General features: G+C 47.9%; 1 protein-coding gene across 2 annotated transcripts in view; it reads right to left on the bottom strand.

Annotated features, from left to right (window-relative positions):
* Positions 1-15,831, bottom strand: part of Trim2 (tripartite motif containing 2) — a 109,672-nt gene extending 93,841 nt beyond the window's left edge. For both annotated transcript variants that reach the window (XM_070022227.1, XM_070022230.1), the window contains exon 1: positions 15,648-15,831. The gene's annotated coding sequence lies outside the window, so the exon portion shown is untranslated. The remainder of the gene's footprint in view (positions 1-15,647) is intronic.
* Positions 15,832-17,357: the final 1,526 nt, after the last annotated feature.

Raw genomic sequence — 17,357 nt, 5'->3', positions numbered from 1 at the left:
CAGCATTTTAAAGTAGCACTGACTTCTTGTCTATAACTTGACCACTACTGATACCTACCTTTGTCCATGCAGGCCACTCTAACAAAATAACAAACTAGAGCTGGAAGTCCCAGACCAGAATGCCAGTGTGGCAGGTTCTGGGGAGGATCTTCTAGGTTGCAGATTGCTGGCTTCATGCTAGTTGTTCTTTTTTTTTTTTTTTAATGTTATTTTTATTTTTAGTTGAATTAAGTTCAAGCCCCAGGACTGGCACAAAAAGAAAAAGAGGGCTGGGAAGGTGGCTCAGTGGTAGAGCACTTGCCTTGCATGCCTGAGGCCCTGGGTTCGATTCCTCAGCACCACATAAGAAAAAAAAAAGCCGGAAGTGGCGCTGTGGCTCAAGTGGTAGAGTGCTAGCCTTGAGCTGAAGAGCTGAGGGACAGCGCCCAGGCCCAGAGTTCAGGCCCCACGACTGGACCCAAAAAAAAAGAAAAAGAAAAAGAAAAAAAGCTGTGGTTCAAGTGGTAGAACACCAGCCTTGAGCACAGAGAGGCTCAGGGACAGCACCCAGGCCCTGAGTTCAAGCCCCAGGACCAGCAAAAAGATTTTTTTTAATTTTAAAAAATTAAAAAAGATTTAATTAAAAAAAAAGTGAAGAGGAGATGAACTGAGAACTAGGAAGCAGAGACTTAGAACACATGGAAAGAAAACTTTATCAGGATGTTTACCAGGTAAATCCAACTATGGAGACTGAAACTACGACAAAGCTGTTATTAAAATTATAAACAAAATAACTACAGGGGCAGCGGCATGTCTTCTCAAAGACAAAGATGACATCACTACGTTCTGAATTTCAAACCATCAGAATAAGAAATGCAGAAAATTGCTATCTGCCCTGTGAGGGGGCTCATCACCCATTTAAAATTTGCCCTTGATCTGAAACAAGTCCCTCGTCCTCATCCAATTTCAGGCCAGGAACCTGAAGCTCCAGCGCCCACAGGCTGAGCTTCCTCAGCCGCACGTAACCAACCAACCAAGGAGGCTCAGCATTCCACAGCACTGAGTCACCACAGCCCTGATCTGCCAGTGTGCTCAACAGCGCTCAGTCACACTCACACACACAAGCACACACTCACAGTCACACAGAGCAACTCTCAGCACACTCAAACACAAACATACTCTTACACACAAACACATGCCCAGGAACACATGTACACTAACAAATACAAACACATGGGCTAGGAAGGTGGCTCAGTGGTAGAGCGCTTGCTTTGCAAGCCTGAGGCCCTGGGTTCAATTCCTCAGCACCACATAAGCAAGAAGAAAAAAGCCGGAAGTGGCACTGTGGCTCAAGTGGTAGAGCGCTAGCCTTGAGCTGAAGAGCTGAGGGACAACGCCCAGACCCAGAGTTCAGGCCCCATGACAAGACCCCCCCCAAAAAAAAAACAAATACAAACACATACTCTTGTATACTACTAAATACAAACAACACATTTATGCACACACATGCTCTAACACATGTGCACGTTTTTACACCACCCTTCTTATACATGAACACAATACACTTTTACATAACCTTACACACAAACTTACATTCACATAGAAACAGACACACCACACACTCACACTGTCACATACTCATGACAGCCTTACGAGCTCAGCCACTCACGTGCTTACATGCAAGCACACGTTCTCACACATGAACAAATTCACTCCTGCAGCCTTATAAGCACATATGCACATAAGTGCACAGTCACAGTCACACACGCGCACAGTCACATAATCATACATGAGCACACTCATTTTTTTTTACTCTTACACAGGACAAGCTATTGTATGTGCTTGATGCACACTCTTGCTTATTCTTATATGCACAAATAGAAACATACCAAAACACTCAAATACAACCTTATATGCTCACACACACCAGGACATGCTAGGACATGTGTTTTCATACTCTTGCAAATTGCTACATCCTGTACCGAAGCACTCAAATACACTCAAACACAGCTGCACACTTTTACATGCTCTTGCACATTCTTACCATTATACGCTCTTCCACATTCTTACATGCACAAACCTGAACATAACAAAGCACACTTAAACACTTGAACACTCTTATGCACACTTAAACCCCCACATGCTTAAACATTTGAACACTCTTATACATGCTTACACTGTCAAATACACAAATATATAAAGCACACTCAACATATACATACCTTTGCACATGCTTACACTCATGTACCTTAAACATATACATGTTCCACTCTTACACACTTGACCATTTTTACATGTTTGCATGCTCTTGAGTGAACTTACTCAAATTTACACATAAAAAACTCAAATACACTTTTATGGGCTCAAACACACTGGTACATGCTCTTACACAAGGTTAAGCTCACACACCCCTGCACATTCTTGCATATCCTTATACACTACACACAAATACAAACATACCAAACACACCCACTCTTTTGCACTAGAACATACTTCAACAGGCTATTGCAAACTATTACATTCTTATAAGCCACACATTCTTGCATGTTTTTATACCCACATATGTAAACATACCAAATACATATTCAAACACACTTGCACATAACTGCAAATTCTTTGTTTTTTTTTTGGGGGGGTCCGGTCATGGGGCCTGAACTCTGGACCTGGGCGCTGTCCCTCAGCTCTTCAGCTCAAGGCTAGCATTCTACCACTTGAGCCACAGTACCACTCCTGGCTTTTTTCTTTTTGCTTATGTGGTGCTGAGGAATCGAACCCAGGGCCTCAGGCATGCAAGGTAAGCGCTCTACCACTGAGCCAACTTTCAGCCCCATAACTGCAAATTCTTACACTCTCATGTGCACTTATACATTCTTAGATTTTTTTGTACTCTTGTACATAAACATAAACATGCTTAAGCGTGTCACACAATTAAAGACACTTGAATATTGTTGCACATTCCTTTGTATGTTTGCAAATTCTTTTACACTTGCACACAAACATACCAAAACACACTCAAAGGTGTTTAGGCACACTTGAACAGGCCCTTAAGCACACTTGCATGTTTTTTTTTGTTTGTTTGTTTGTTTTTGGGTCCAGTTGTAGGGCCTGAACTCTGGGCCTGGGTGCTGTCCCTCAGCTCTTCAGCTCAAGGCTAGCACTCTACCACTTGAGCCACAGCGCCACTTCTGGCTTTTTTCTTTTTGCTTATGTGGTGCTGAGGAATTGAACCCAGGGCCTCAGGCATGGAAGGCAAGCACTCTACCACTGAGCCACCTTCCCAGCCCCACATTTGCACGTTATTAAACATGCAAATGTCAACATACTAAAACACATTCATTCTTATGCACATAAACACTCGAACACACTATTACACACAGTTGCACATGTTCACACACTCCCCAACAGTTATACCCTTATACATTTTTTTCACTGTAAATAATAGAATTTTATTAAAAACGCACCACAGATGTAAATACTACCTTGAAAATAGGCACTCGAAACACCTGCTGTCAACGTAGAAATGTATAAGCAGGCGGTGCCTTGTTGGGTGTGAACGTGAAACACCTGCTGTCAATCTAGAAATGTATAAGTAGGCGGTGCCTTGTGGGCATGAAGATTTCTATTTCCTCGCGACGTTATTTATTTAGAGTACCAAGCTACGATGTCTGGCCGGTATATAGCCTTCCTGGAGTTGTCTTACACATTCTTATATGTGCAAATGTAAACATGTCAAAGCACACGTGAACTCTTCTACATGCTTGGGTATACTTGAATACACTCATGCACATTTACATGATCTTGCACACTCGCACATTTTTGCAAGGCATGACATACTATTACACTTTTTTTTGTTGTTGTTGGTCGTGGGGCCTGAACTCTGGGCCTGGGCGCTGTCCCTCAGCTCTTCAGCTCAAGGCGAGCGCTCTACCACTTGAGCTACAGCGCCACTTCCTATTACACATTTTTGCATGCTCTTTTTTCAGGCTTATTTATTTTTAATTGTCAAAGTGATGTGCAGAGGGGTTACAGTTACTTAAGTATGGTAATAAAGTATATTTCTTGTCAAACTTGTTATCCCATCCCTCATTTTCCCTCTATTTTCCCTCCCCTCATCTTGCATGCTTACAGTGCAAACTTAAACATACAGTGCAAACTTAAACATACCAGAGTATTCAAACATTCACACATTCATACTAGCACACTCTTGCATAGAAGACACACACAATTACACACATGCAGCCTCACACAACTGTACACTCACATGGGGCTATACTTACACCCCATACTTACACACACACTTTACACTTATTACAGGAGCACACACTCGCATACACACACACTCAGGCACTCTAATCAACACTCATGCACATTTACACCCATGAGCACACACTCACACAAGCATACAGTCTCAGAACCACACATACATTCTTTTTGTTATTGTTGTTGTTGTTGTCATCGGTGGTGGTGGAGCTTAAACTCAGGGCCTGGGCGCTGTCCCTGAGCTCTTTTGCTCAAGGCTGGCACTTTACCACTTTGAGCCACAGCCACCACTTCAGGTTTTCTGGTTAATTGGAGATAAGAGTCTCACCTGGATTTTCCTGCCAGCTGGCTTTAAACTGTGATCCTCAGATCTTAGCCTCCTGAGTAGCTAGGATTACACGCGTAAGCCACCAGCACCCGGCTTCACATCCACATCCTGTTTCGCAACTCTGGCCCTTGGTGTTCTCTGTAAATCAGCTTCCCCCATTTTGGCAAAGCTTCTGTTGTGGTTATTTCTTGAGGTCTGGAGGTGTGAGCTCTTTGGAGATAAGAACGCAATAGCAGTTCCGTGGGGCCGGCTGGTGCGGGCACAGGTGGCAGGAATGATCTGTGGGGGAAACTGGGGCTCCAGGTGTGTTAGCTGGCATCTGAAGTCCCAGCTAACTCTAAAAGATTCTGTCCTTGGCTGACCCAAAGCCCCAGGAAGAATCTCTTTGTATTTGGGCACTGGTGGCTCACACTTATAATCTAGCTACTCAGGACGACAAGATATGAGGATCACAGTTCAAAGCCAGCCCAGGCAGGAAAGGCCATGAGATTCTTACCTCCAATTAACCACCAGAAAACCGGAAGTGGAGCTGTGGCTCAAAGTGGTAGAGCACATTCACACCTTGAGTAAAAGAGCTCAGGGACAGACAGAGCTCAGGCCTTGAGTTCAACCCCAGGACCAACCCCCAAAAACAAAACAAAACAACAGAATCTCTTCCTCAGAGATGGGATCTTTTCAGCCCCCTTTACAGCTTTCATGAGGATGTAAGGGCTGTTTTATGGATTCTCCTGAGGCTGAAGAATATATTCCTAAAAGTTCCTCGAAAACTCGTTTCTCTCCTGTTTTCTTTAAAAGCCTGACGGTCTAAAGCACTGCTGTTCCAGCTCTGCTCTCCAGTTACTGAACCAGCGTCAGAGCCAAGTGTGACCCGAGAGAGTGTTACATCACAGGGAGGTAATTGAGCCCCGGAGGTGGCGGGACCCGTTCTCAGCACCCCAGCATGGCCCTGGATGCTCCATCAGGCTGGCAGTGTTTCTCAGCCTCTGCACTGTTGCTACTTGGAGATGACGAATCTCTTGTTGCACTGGGGATGCCAGCTGCGTGCCCAGCTCCAGTCATTCTCTACTCTGTCCCCACGGTCTCGACTTACCCACCAAAGCCATGTTCAGACACTGCCATCCATCCCCAGAGGGGTAAAACCACTGCTGGCGGAGAGCGGCCAGTAGTCTATGTGCAAGTTTGTCTCTTCCAGCAGGCTCTACGTTGACCCCATTCTTTCTCATCAGACTTGTTCCTGGGAGAGGCAGATTGACTGTCCTGACAAAAAGTGGCTTGAGGGCTAGGAAGGTGGCTCAGTGGTAGAGCGCTTGCCTTGCATGCCTGAGGCCCTGGGTTCGATTCCTCAGCACCACATAAGCAAAAAGAAAAAAGCCAGAAGTAGCGCTGTGGCTCAAGTGGTAGAGCGCTAGCCTTGAACTGAAGAGCTGAGGGACAGCGCCCAGGCCCAGAGTTCAGGCCCCACAACCGGACTCCCCCCACCCCACCCCCCCCAAAAAAAAGCGGCTTGAGAAGGCTCACCACCCCCACCAGGGGCAACACACACACTCAGGAAAGGTCAAGTGACACAAGGCGAGAACACCACCTCACCACAAACAGCGCCCTCTGCAGGAAACTCCAGCTGCCAGAACTAGGAGAGGATCAATGTCCTTTACGGCATCACGCGGGGGTGCTTGGCCACACACAGTGGCCCTAACAGTGTCTAAGTCACTCCTCCTCACAAGGCTAGAATCTCTAACCCAGTGATATTTAAGACAAACTCAGGCACATCTCTAGGAGGCGGGGTCTCCCCAGCACTGGGCCCAATTTGTGGCTCAAGTAGGTGCTTAATATGTAAGAGGCAAGACATCAAAATATCTCCACCAAACACACCACTCCCTGTTTGAGGTGAGCCTGGTATGCATGAGTCTGCAGAGGTGCTGGTTTCCTAAAAGCATGGTACTTACCCTACATACCCCACATTTAATGCACGAATTCCTCAACATGATGAGAGATGATGGTATTACTGATGTATGTACTTACTATTCTTTCCTTGAGTTTGCCCTGTTCTGTGCCAGTACCGGGGCTTGAACTCAGGGCCTGAACCCTGTCACTTGGGTTTTTTTGCTCAAGGTTGGAACTCTATCACCGGGGCCACTTCTGGATTTTATGTAGTTAATTGGAGGTAGGCGTGTCCTCAACTTCCCTGCCCAAGCTGGCTTTCAACGGTGATCCTCAGCTCTCAGCCTCCTGAGTAGCTGGGACCTGGCTCATTGTGTATTTTGGTTGCATGAAGAGGCTATGTGGGGTGCTCACTATTAGGTGTGTGCACTATGAGCTATCATATCCATGCAACAAAAATCTCCTCACAGAACCTTGTTTTAAATGAGTGAGCTTGTTAATTGGCCAAGCCTGACTGCATTTCTGGAATGAATGAATGAATGAATGAATGGAGTGGTCTGTGAGGGGTTGGTAGTGAAGTGCTTGGCTAGTGTTTTCCCCCAAGTAACTAATACATATATATTATAATATATGATGTATGTGTATACATGCACACACATATATGTATGTACACACACACATATATCATATTTGGATAGAATTACATCATCAAAAGCTTGCCTTTCCAGGGCTGGGAGTTCAGCCAGCTAAAACACTGTACCTTGGAGCCTGGGCTCTGCTTCTGGCCACGTCCCAATTAGCTGCATAAGCCCCAGGCTGCCCAGAACCTAGATGTCCTGACATGAATAATAATAACCCTTGTCTGAGATATGGCAAAAATTAATGAGATTCAAGCAAATGTGCCACAGTGCCACAGTAACACACACACACACACACACACACACACACACACACACACACACGATTAAAAATGTACCCTAACCAGGAGGTTTCAAGGGCTGTAAGTCACCGGCTGTGCTGGTGAGCTTCACAGAGCAAGGGTACTGTGCTATGCTTCACCTCCCTGCAGACCACACGGATCACATTCACTGCAGATCTCAAATGGGAAATGAAAATAGTCGCCATCTGCTTGCCAGCTTCCATCAAACCCCCGGCTCTCTGAAGGGTTGGACTCCGGGCAGAGGCACACTCCAGGGCGGAGATCACTGCCCAGTTTACCAGATGGATTCTGCAATAGAATTCTCACCAGCAGAGCCGGGCACTGGCGGTCCAGACCTGTCATCCCAGTTACTCAGGAGGCTGAGACAATAGGATCATGGTCCAAATCCAGCCTGGACAGTAAAGTCCATGAGACTCTTATTTCCAATTAATTAACCACCAAAGAGCCCGAAGTGGGGCTGTGGCTCACATAGGCAGAGCACCTGAGCCCTGAGTTCAGTTCCTGGGACTGGAGCCCCCCATCCCCCACCCGGCAAAAAGAATCCATAAAGATACCTCCAGATAAATAAAAAACATTACTGAGGGCTGGGAAGGTGGCTCAGTGGTATTGTGTTTGCCTCATATGCATGAGGCCCTGGGTTCGATTCCTCAGCACCAGATAAATAGAAAAAGCCAGAAGTGGCGCTGTGGCTCAAGTGGCAGAGCACTAGCCTTGAGCTGAAGAGCTGAAGGAGAGCGCCCAGGCCCAGAGTTCAGGCCCCATGACTGACCCCCCCCCAAAAAAATACTGAATTCGTAGAAATTAACTTAAAGTGTTACCCCTTGCCTCAGGGCCAGCATCTCAAAGAACTAGGAACAACGCCCATGAGCATAGCAACCATTCCAGAAATGGCAGGCCTCTCTACCCACCATCGTGGCAAAATCCCCTGAGCCCTATAAGCAGAGGTGCCCGCACTGGAGCTTTACTCCTATCAACACGCGCTCTTCAGTTTGTAAAAAACACTTTGTCCTCGTAACACACCTAAGGCGGGTTAATCTTGAACTGGAGGAACTGGTCCATGAGTTTGGCTGGGAGGGGGAGGGAAAGTGGGGGTACTCTGCCTGAAATCCTGGGGGCCTGAGGACCCACACCCCAGACCCCTCACTCTTTCCCTCCCCATCTCCCCCTACCCCGTACTAGGGATTGAACCTGAGGCTTGCATATGTGCACCCCTTAATACTTAAGTAGGCCTAGGATCACCCAGAATATAAGCTTCATTTCCTTCCAGCTACCTGTGGCCTGTGCTTATATTTCAGTCAAGGAGATGGACATGAATTTTCCTCTGCATCTGCTCTTCTCGGTTCTCTGTAGAGGTCCCCACACTCCTAGAGTCTCACACTCTAGAAGCAAGAAAGACCCCAAGCTCTTTCATACTCTATTCATGTAAAAGAAGGCACTGTAAAGTCAAAAGGGAAAACCAAATCAGACTTTAAAGTAAACATTACTTCCTTGTCATTTTGTTGCTTTTGATTCTTTTGTAAGACAACATTTTCATTCAGGCCTTCTTTCATGTTACGATTTGCTATTGCATCATACTAAGTCATATTATATTTTTCAATGGTCTGTTTGTTTGGAGACTTCTCTTTTTGTATTGCCAAATTCTACCAACAATGAATTCCTTCAGTGGGAAACTCCATACTTTTTTTTTTTTTTGCAACAAGATCATGCGTGCAATTCCATTTCTTTGTGCTTTTGCTGCTTTGGTTGGATGTTATGAAAGAAAGCATTCTCAAAGCACAAAATTGATTGTCCAGGATAAAAATAAATGAAATGCATTTATGCTCTTTGCCTGCTATTCCTGAGTGTCAAATCACCCATTACAGAACTTACTAAGGTCCCCTAAGTGTAGTAATTAATGGAAGCAAGATTCAAACCCTGCCAGGCTCATACCTGCAATCCCAGCTACTCAGGAGGCTGAGATCTGAGGATCATGGTTCAAAGCCAGCCTCGGTAGGAAAGTTCGTGATACTCTTACTCCTAATTAACCACCAGAAAACTGGAATTAGAACGGTGGCTCAAGTGGTAGAGTGCTAACCTTGAGCACAAAAGCTCAGGGGCAATGCCCAGGCCCTCAGTTCAAGTCCCAATAGTAGTACAGACACACACACACACACACACACACACACACACACACACACACACACACACACACACACACACACACACACACACACACACACACACACACACTACTTAAATCCAAATCTGTCTTCAGGGTCCATCTCTACTATTTGATATCACTACTTGGCTCATTTTACCACACATGCACACACAGCTGGCCTGAGATAAAGAGCTTAAGAGGAACAGCCTTTACTCCAGAGGACATGTGTGATCTGAGGTCTCCAGGCACAGCCCTGGGAGCTGAGGCCCACGGAGCTGAAAGCCAGGGATTACAGAGGGGGCTGCAGCCAAAGATATCCCATAGCCTGTTCTTGTCCACACTCCCAGTGGCAGGATGCCACTTTATCTTCCCCAAGCAGGGGGGTTCTTAGGAGCCAGGCAAACCCTCACCCTCCACCACTGAGCCCCACCAGTATTAGGGAGCTGCTTAGACTTAGAAGAAACTAGTGGCCCTATCAAGGAAAATTCTTCCCCTACTGCCTTTTGGGATCATACAAAACCCAAACAAAGAAAAAGCCCAACCCTGCCGACTGCCGGATCACCTTAAAAGTTCCCCCTCACCAAAACCCATTAACATGGAGAGGTCAACCAACTGCCACACCTGTAGCCCACCCTGTAGCCCCAGACAAGACTTACTGAGCACATAGTATATGTGACACACCAAAATAAGAAGCGAAAGCTAGAGTCCTTACCTTTGAAGGTTTAGGAATTTGACAAAGGACACAGACAAGACCCACCTTCTCCTACGAGTAAGGTGACAAGGTAGCTCCACACACGAATGTAAGAGCTTCAGGCTCCATCAGGCTAATACACGACCAGGGCCTGACCAAGTGTGCCTAAGCACTTGGCTTTTCCACTCTTGCCCTATCTATTTTTCTTTCCCATGGACCAATAGGTCCTGGTGAAATAGTGCAACTTTCCATTCCCTAATAAGAAGTCAGCTGGGAAGGACAGTGGTGTAACTATTTGCTTGTGGTCCACAGAGCAACTTTACTAACACTTCGCTGTGGGTCTTGCACACCGCTTCCCACTTTGGCATACTGCCTTGTACTTAGGTATCTAGGAAATTGGCTGGACTGGCTGGTGGCGGCTGACTTGAGAGAACTAGTTAATACAAAGAAAACTAAGGCAGGAGTTGGATTTTTCCTATGAGAGTTCGTTCTTCGAGCATGCGCCATCCCCTAGGCAAGGCCTGTAGGGAAGCCCAGTGCAGGGAGCAGATATTCCCACTCTGCTATTCAACTGACAGCCACAGCCTCCCCGGGGGAACAGTGATGGCGGTTGGGCCAGACAGGTGTGAACCAAACTCCTGTACCTGCTTTCCAAGAGAAGGGAAGAAGAAGCAGGTACAGCTACAACTGCACAGAGAGCAATGTATTAGGTACTTAGAAACAGAAATGAGTCTTGAGTATTAGCATGACAGCCGCCCCAACCCCAAGGCAGGAGGAAGGAATTCATTTGCTAAGTTAGACAAGGGTAGTCTCTGGCCAGCCAGAATGTACCTGCGCTTTCTCAGAGCTATCAGCGTATCCAACATCCAAAAGGAAGGAAGGCAGGAAGGAAGGGAGGGAGGGAGGGAGGGAGGGAGGGAGGGAGGGAGGGAGGGAGGGGAGAAAGAAAACAGAAAACAGTCCAGGTGTGGCAGGAAACGGTTGGCTGGTTGTCTTAATGATTTTGTTTTTGTACGGGATTTGGAAATGTTTTTCAGGGTCCCCTGGCAGGTGAAATAGCAGTTAGGACCAAGATGGTGGTGGTCACATCAAGCTGGGTCATGATCGCATACAAATGGCCAAAGCATTGGTGGATGAAAAGTTGCTCAACAGAGCTGCCAATCTAGGAACTCCAGATCAAACCCCAAGGAGATACTTAGCATGCCTGCCCAAAGGAGAGGGCAAATGTGAATACATGTGGCACAAGTATTTTGTTTGCAGGTGTGAAAACAGATAAGCGGACTCTGTTAAAATGATTGTAAGAAGGGGGAGAGGAGATGGAGAGACACGGAGGGGTACACTGTCTGCCTGTATGAAATGTCACAGTGAAACCGCTTTGTACAACTGATACATGCTCATAAAACCTTATTTAAATGATTATGTTTTTTTAAAGATAAGGAAAAATAAACGTAGCTTAGTGCTGGTTGCGCATGCCTGTTATCCTAGTTACTCAGAAGGCTGAGATCTGAGGACTGAGCACCAAAGGCAGCCCAGGAAGGAAAATCTAGGAGCCTCCAACTAACCATCAAAAATCCAATTAATGTCTAATTAACCATCAAAAAGCCAGAAATGGAGCAATGGTTCAAGTGGTAAAGTGCTAGCTTTGAGAGAAAAAGCTAAGGGAGAGTACCTAGTCCCTGAGTTCAAACCCCATATGAAGAAGGAAGGGGAAGGGAGGGAAGGAGCGAGGAAAGGAGGGAAAGGAGGGAGGGAGGAAGGGAGGGAGGGAGGAAGGAAGGAAGGAAGGAAGGAAGGAAGGAAGGAAAGAAGGAAAGAAGGAAAGAAGGAAGAGGAGGAGGAGGAAGGAGGTGAGGAAGAAGAAATACTACTACTACTATGGATAATAATGATAACGCTGGTAAGGCATTATTCCCACTTTCATACATTCCCACTGTTGGTGGGAATAGAAGTACAGTCTTCCTGGTAAACAGTATGGAGGATTCTATAAACATTGAAAGAACTACCACAGGACCCTCCAGTGCAGGCTCTGAGGCTGAGAGACGGGAACAGGAGGAAGCAGGTGGGTTAGTCTCCCAGGAGCCAGCCTCTTCATTTACTGAGGCAGGGCGATGGGAAGGACACTAGAAAATGTTCTTTCCTAGAAGTCTTCGAGCTCAGACCAGGAAGACATGGGCCTTCCCAAGGAAGAGGCCAAGAAATGTTTCTTCATGTTAAAGAGGGCATTATGACAAGGTGAACAGGACTCAAGAAACAAAGGGCCGCCACTTCTAAGTGACTCCATGTTCTTGACCACATATATGGTATATGTGTATGTGTGAGTGTGCGTGTGTGTGTGTGTGTGTGTATGTGTGTGTTTGCGCACATCTGAGGAAGCTGGGAGGAGGGCACAGAATCCGAGGGAATCGGGAAAATATACAACAGAGGGGCCCATCAGCTGCACTGGACATTGATGAAAACGAACTAAGCAACTTAAGGGCAGAGATGGGAGGGAGGGAATGAGAGGGAGAGAGGGAATAGCTTACATTAAGCAAAAGGAAAGAAATGTTCATATCACCCGATGTGGAAGAAGCAGTTGTACTGTCAAAGCTCATAGAATTCACAAACATTATAGACCACGATAATGACACTTTGCCTTGTAAAGGTCAAAACGTTGTGACTTTCAGTGAAATTTATGTAATCACTTAATTTCAATAAAAAATTATTTTTTAAAAAAGTGTCAGTCTTAGGCCCAATGCTAAGAGAGCTAGAGTTCCACATTGCCACAGTAAATCACAAGATGTGTCCAAGCCGGCTGGCCACAGCTTTGGCCCACAGCTTGCCGTTCCCACTTAACTCCACCAGGCCCAGGCAACAGACATCATCCCCAGAGGCAAAGACCACGGTCCCTCTCCAGCCCTGGCTCAGGACACAGAAGCCAGCATCTGCGCCTGCTAGGGACCAAGCGGAGAGCGGCTGTGCTACAAATGCAGCAGTGGTACTCATTAGACACTGTTGAAGGCGACTCTACAACTTGTGGGCGGGGATGGGAGGGAAAAACTGAGAGAGAATGAACGAGGAAGAGGGGACATTGTCCAAAAAGAAATGTACTCATTACCTGACTTATGTGACTGGAACCCCTCTGTACATCACCTTATAATAACAATATAAGAAAACTAAAGAATGGATGGGCGAAGGCCGTGGAAAGCAGATAACATTATTCTTTTCCCCAAGCTCCTTTGTAACTCATTTCACCATTCTGGAAGTTTCTTGTTATAGCCTATCTGAATCATGTTTTTCTCTCAGTCCATCCTTCTCAAAACCAGACAGGATCTCAACTGCCTTTCTCTCCCCAAACCACCTTTAACTCCTTCAGTTTCTCACCTTCTGCTTGGTTATTTTGCTTGTTCCAGTTTGGATGCCAATTTCTCCATATTTCCTTTAAATATCTCTTTAAATAGTTTGTTAGAGAATTCAATGAAAAGCATTTTCATTGAATGTTAAAGAACATTATTATGGAAAGTTACTATGTTCTAACATAATGATATTGAGAAGGGAAACTATGAGATAGAAAGAGATCAAAGCACCAAATGTGCTTCTCTTGTTCCCATAGTTTCTAGTTCCCATAGGGCTTCTGCTCAAACCTTTTTCCCCATAATGCCCTGAGTGTCCACTCAATCGTGAAAACAGCCAGGACTGCACATGCATGAGCAATCAAGAAACCGATGCAAAACCCTGGGGAGGAGATATAGACGCAATAAAAAGCTGCCTTCCTTGTATTGGACTCCCCTTAGACCCTTCTCCACATGGAGAGTCTTGCTTTCCTTCATGGCTTTCATTTCATTTTAAATAAAATTACTCTATTTACCTTAAACACTCTCTTGCCCTTTAATTCTTTAATTGGCAGAGAAAACAAACCAACCACTAGATGGTATATGTCAATTATCGTACTTAATATCTTAAAATCCCATTAATGTCTTTTCTTTCCTTCCTCCCTTCCTTCTTTCTTTCTCCTTCTTTTCTTTCTTTCTTTTTGCCAATTCTAGGGCTTGAACTCAGGGTCTGGGAGCTGACCCTGAACTTCTGTGCTCAAGGCTAGTGCTCGACCACTTGAGGCACAATTCCACTTTCAGCTTTTTTAGTGATTAATTGAAGATAAAGAGTCTCACCAACTTGCCTGTTTGCTGGCTTTGAACCACAATCCTAAAATCTCAGCCTCTTTAGTTAGGATTATGGGTGGTAACCATGGGTACCCGAAATAATCTTCGTGTGTGTGTGTGTGTGTGTGTGTGTGTGTGTGCGTGCCAGTACTGAAACTTGAATTCAAGTCCTGGGTGTTGTCCTTTAACCTTTTCACTCAGGGCTAGTACTCTGCCCTTGAACCACAGCTCCACTTCTGGCTTTTGGTGGTTAATTGGAGATAAAAGTCTCAGACTTTCCTGGCTTTGAATTGAAATCCTCAGATCTCAGCCTCCTGAACAACTAGGATTGCAGGGCTGAGCTACTAGTGCCTAGCTTCTCTTTTCTTTTCATTTCTTTCTAGTACTTTCCTCTCCTTATCTTCTCTTTCTCTTTCCTCTTCCTCTCCTCCCCATTTCCTCATCCCCTGTGTCTTTGCTGACTGAAGCCAGGGCCTGGCACACTAGGCAATACTCTACCCACCCTATCCTTCCTTTAACTTTTTCATTTTGCTCTTGAGAAGCTCTTTGCTTCTTACCACACATTTGGCTCGTGGCAGATCTCCTGGGGAATGCACGGGACTCTGAAGCTCTGGCTTGCATTAATCGCTGCTCAGACCCTTGGGGGCAGGCAGTGTGTTTGTGTGTGTGTGTTCTCTCAGCAATGCCTAGACCACAGCCAGCCCCATGCTGCCAGCCTGCTCGGTCAGCGTGGAAATCTCCTCCAAAAACGAAAGGTAAACACTCAAGTTGAACTTGAATATTTCCTCTGACAACTCTGGACACACAAGAGCAAAATGGAGGGCTTTCCATTTTACGTCTCGTCACCCCCACACCGTGGCAGCTGGGTGGGCGCGCACACCGCGCGCTGCGGGGACGCGAGAAGCGAGCACGAGCCGGGGCGAGTGAGAGCTGTGAGCCGGACAAGCCGCCGCGCTGCCCCCGGCCCCTCGGGGCTGCCCTCGGTGATCACGGCGCCCGCCCCCCGCGCCCGCGAGCGCACCCCGCCGCCGGGCTCAGTAGCGGCGCGGGGCAGCCGGCCCTCGCCCGCGGGCGGCGCCCCGGGCCCAGCGAGGCCGGCTCCCGACGCCGGCGGCCCCAGGCTGATCTGGACTCGGCCCGACTCCCCGCCCGCGGCCGCGCCGCCCCGCCTGAGGCTCTGGGGGCCGCGCGGGGCGCCGTGCTCACGTCCAGCCGCGTGCGGGGCTCTGGGCGCGACCTCGACGCCGCCCGGGGCGGGGGGGGGGTGATCGGGACTCTGGCCGGTGGAACCTTACTGTCTGGGGGGGCTCCGGGGCGCTCCGTCACTGGCCCGGCCCATCTCCAGCACGCCGCGGCTCCTCGGGAGAGGCCGGGGTTTAATCAGGCCGGACGGGCTCTGTTTGGCGAGTGGACGCGCCAAGCCACAGATGGCACCCGAAGCAATGCTTTCAGAGCAGAAACCGACTTCACCCGCGGAGGCCCGGGGGTCCGGGCAGCGCGGGGCCCCGCCCCTGGCCGCCCCGCCCCGCCCCGCCCCCGGGGCTCTCCCCGAGCTCGCCGCACCTGCGGCGGCCTCCTGGTTTCCATGGAAACGCCGGGGCGTACGCGCGCGTGCGCGGCCTGCAGACGCGCGGTTACCCTGACAACCGGCCTGGCGTTGGGCGTGGCCAGCAGCGAGTCCCAGGGGACGCCTAAACCCGCCCACGGCGGGTTCTCCCTGCAGGCTGCGGGCGGAACCCACGGCGACCCGCAGGCTAAGCCCACAGCTCGGCCACGGAGCAGCCCCTCCAGGCCCCTCCCGGCCCCTCCCGGCCCCTCCCGGCCTCCTCCTCATCCCAAGCATCTCCCTCCAGAGCCGCGGGGTGGGGTGGTTAGGATGAAGGCTCGGAGGCACCTAGATCCGGTGTGCAGGGCCAGCTGCCACCTTCTGGCGCTGGGAGTCCGCCTCGCAGTTGCAGACGCGCATCGGGTGGGTTGGGAGACTCGGTGCAGTAGGGCCCAGTGCCTGGAGGAGTCTGTGCTAATCCCAAATCCCAGGATGTTAAGTCTACTCGGAGATGTCTGCGCTTCCCCCTGGATCGTTTATATATGGGATGTAGCCTGTGTTCGTCCACAAATTCTGGTCCGGTTTGTTTTGCTTTTTAGGAAACTTGGGATCGAATCTAGGGCCTGGCACGTGAGCTCAGCTGTGCCACTGAGCTACGAACCCCATGCCCACAGTGTTACCTAACTTCCTATCCATCCTGTTTTGCTTCTCAGAACTTCCTTCTGGAATCATCCTCTTTTTCCTAAGAGTTATGATGGGAAGTTTTTGTTGCTGAATTTTCTCAGTTTGGGTTTTACAATGTCGTGTGTGTGTGTGTGTGTGTGTGTGTGTGTGTGTGTGTGTGTGTGTGCGTGCCAGTCCTGGGGTTTGCACTTAGGGCCTGGGCACTATCCTTGAGCTTCTTTTGCTCAAAGTCTAGTACTGTATTGCTTGAGCCACAGCTTCATTTCTGGCTTTTTTTTTTTTTTTTGGAGGTTAGTGATGATAAGGGTCTCACGGACATTCCTCATGGACTGGCTTTGAATCAGGACTCTCAGACCTCAGGCTCCTGAGTTGGTTCGATTATAGGTATGTGTCCCAGGCACCTGGCTTATGTTGGTTTTGTTCATTGGACATGACTTGGGAGTTCGTTGCTATTTTTGTTGTTGGTGGTGGTCCTGGGGCTTGAACTCTGGGCTTGGGTGCTGTCTCTCAGCTCTTCAGCTCAAGGCGAGCTCTCTACCACTTGAACCACAGTGCCACTTCCGGTTTTCTGGTGGATCACTGGAGACTTTCCTGCCCCAGCTGGCTTTGAACCGAGATCCTCAGATCTCAGCCTCCTGAGTAGCTAGGATTACAGGTGTGAGCCACGCGCGCCCAGCTTCGTTGCTATTTTTAATCAGTATTTTGAAAGTGTTCCATTGATTTCTGTTTTCATTATTGCTCTCAAGGAAACTGACATCAACTTTTGACTTTGTTC

The sequence above is a fragment of the Dipodomys merriami genome, unplaced genomic scaffold (assembly GCF_024711535.1).
Source record: "Dipodomys merriami isolate MVZ:Mamm:240054 unplaced genomic scaffold, mDipMer1.0.p SCAF_15, whole genome shotgun sequence".
Taxonomy (NCBI): Eukaryota; Metazoa; Chordata; class Mammalia; order Rodentia; family Heteromyidae; genus Dipodomys; species Dipodomys merriami.
This window is presented reverse-complemented; position numbering and strand designations above follow the sequence as displayed.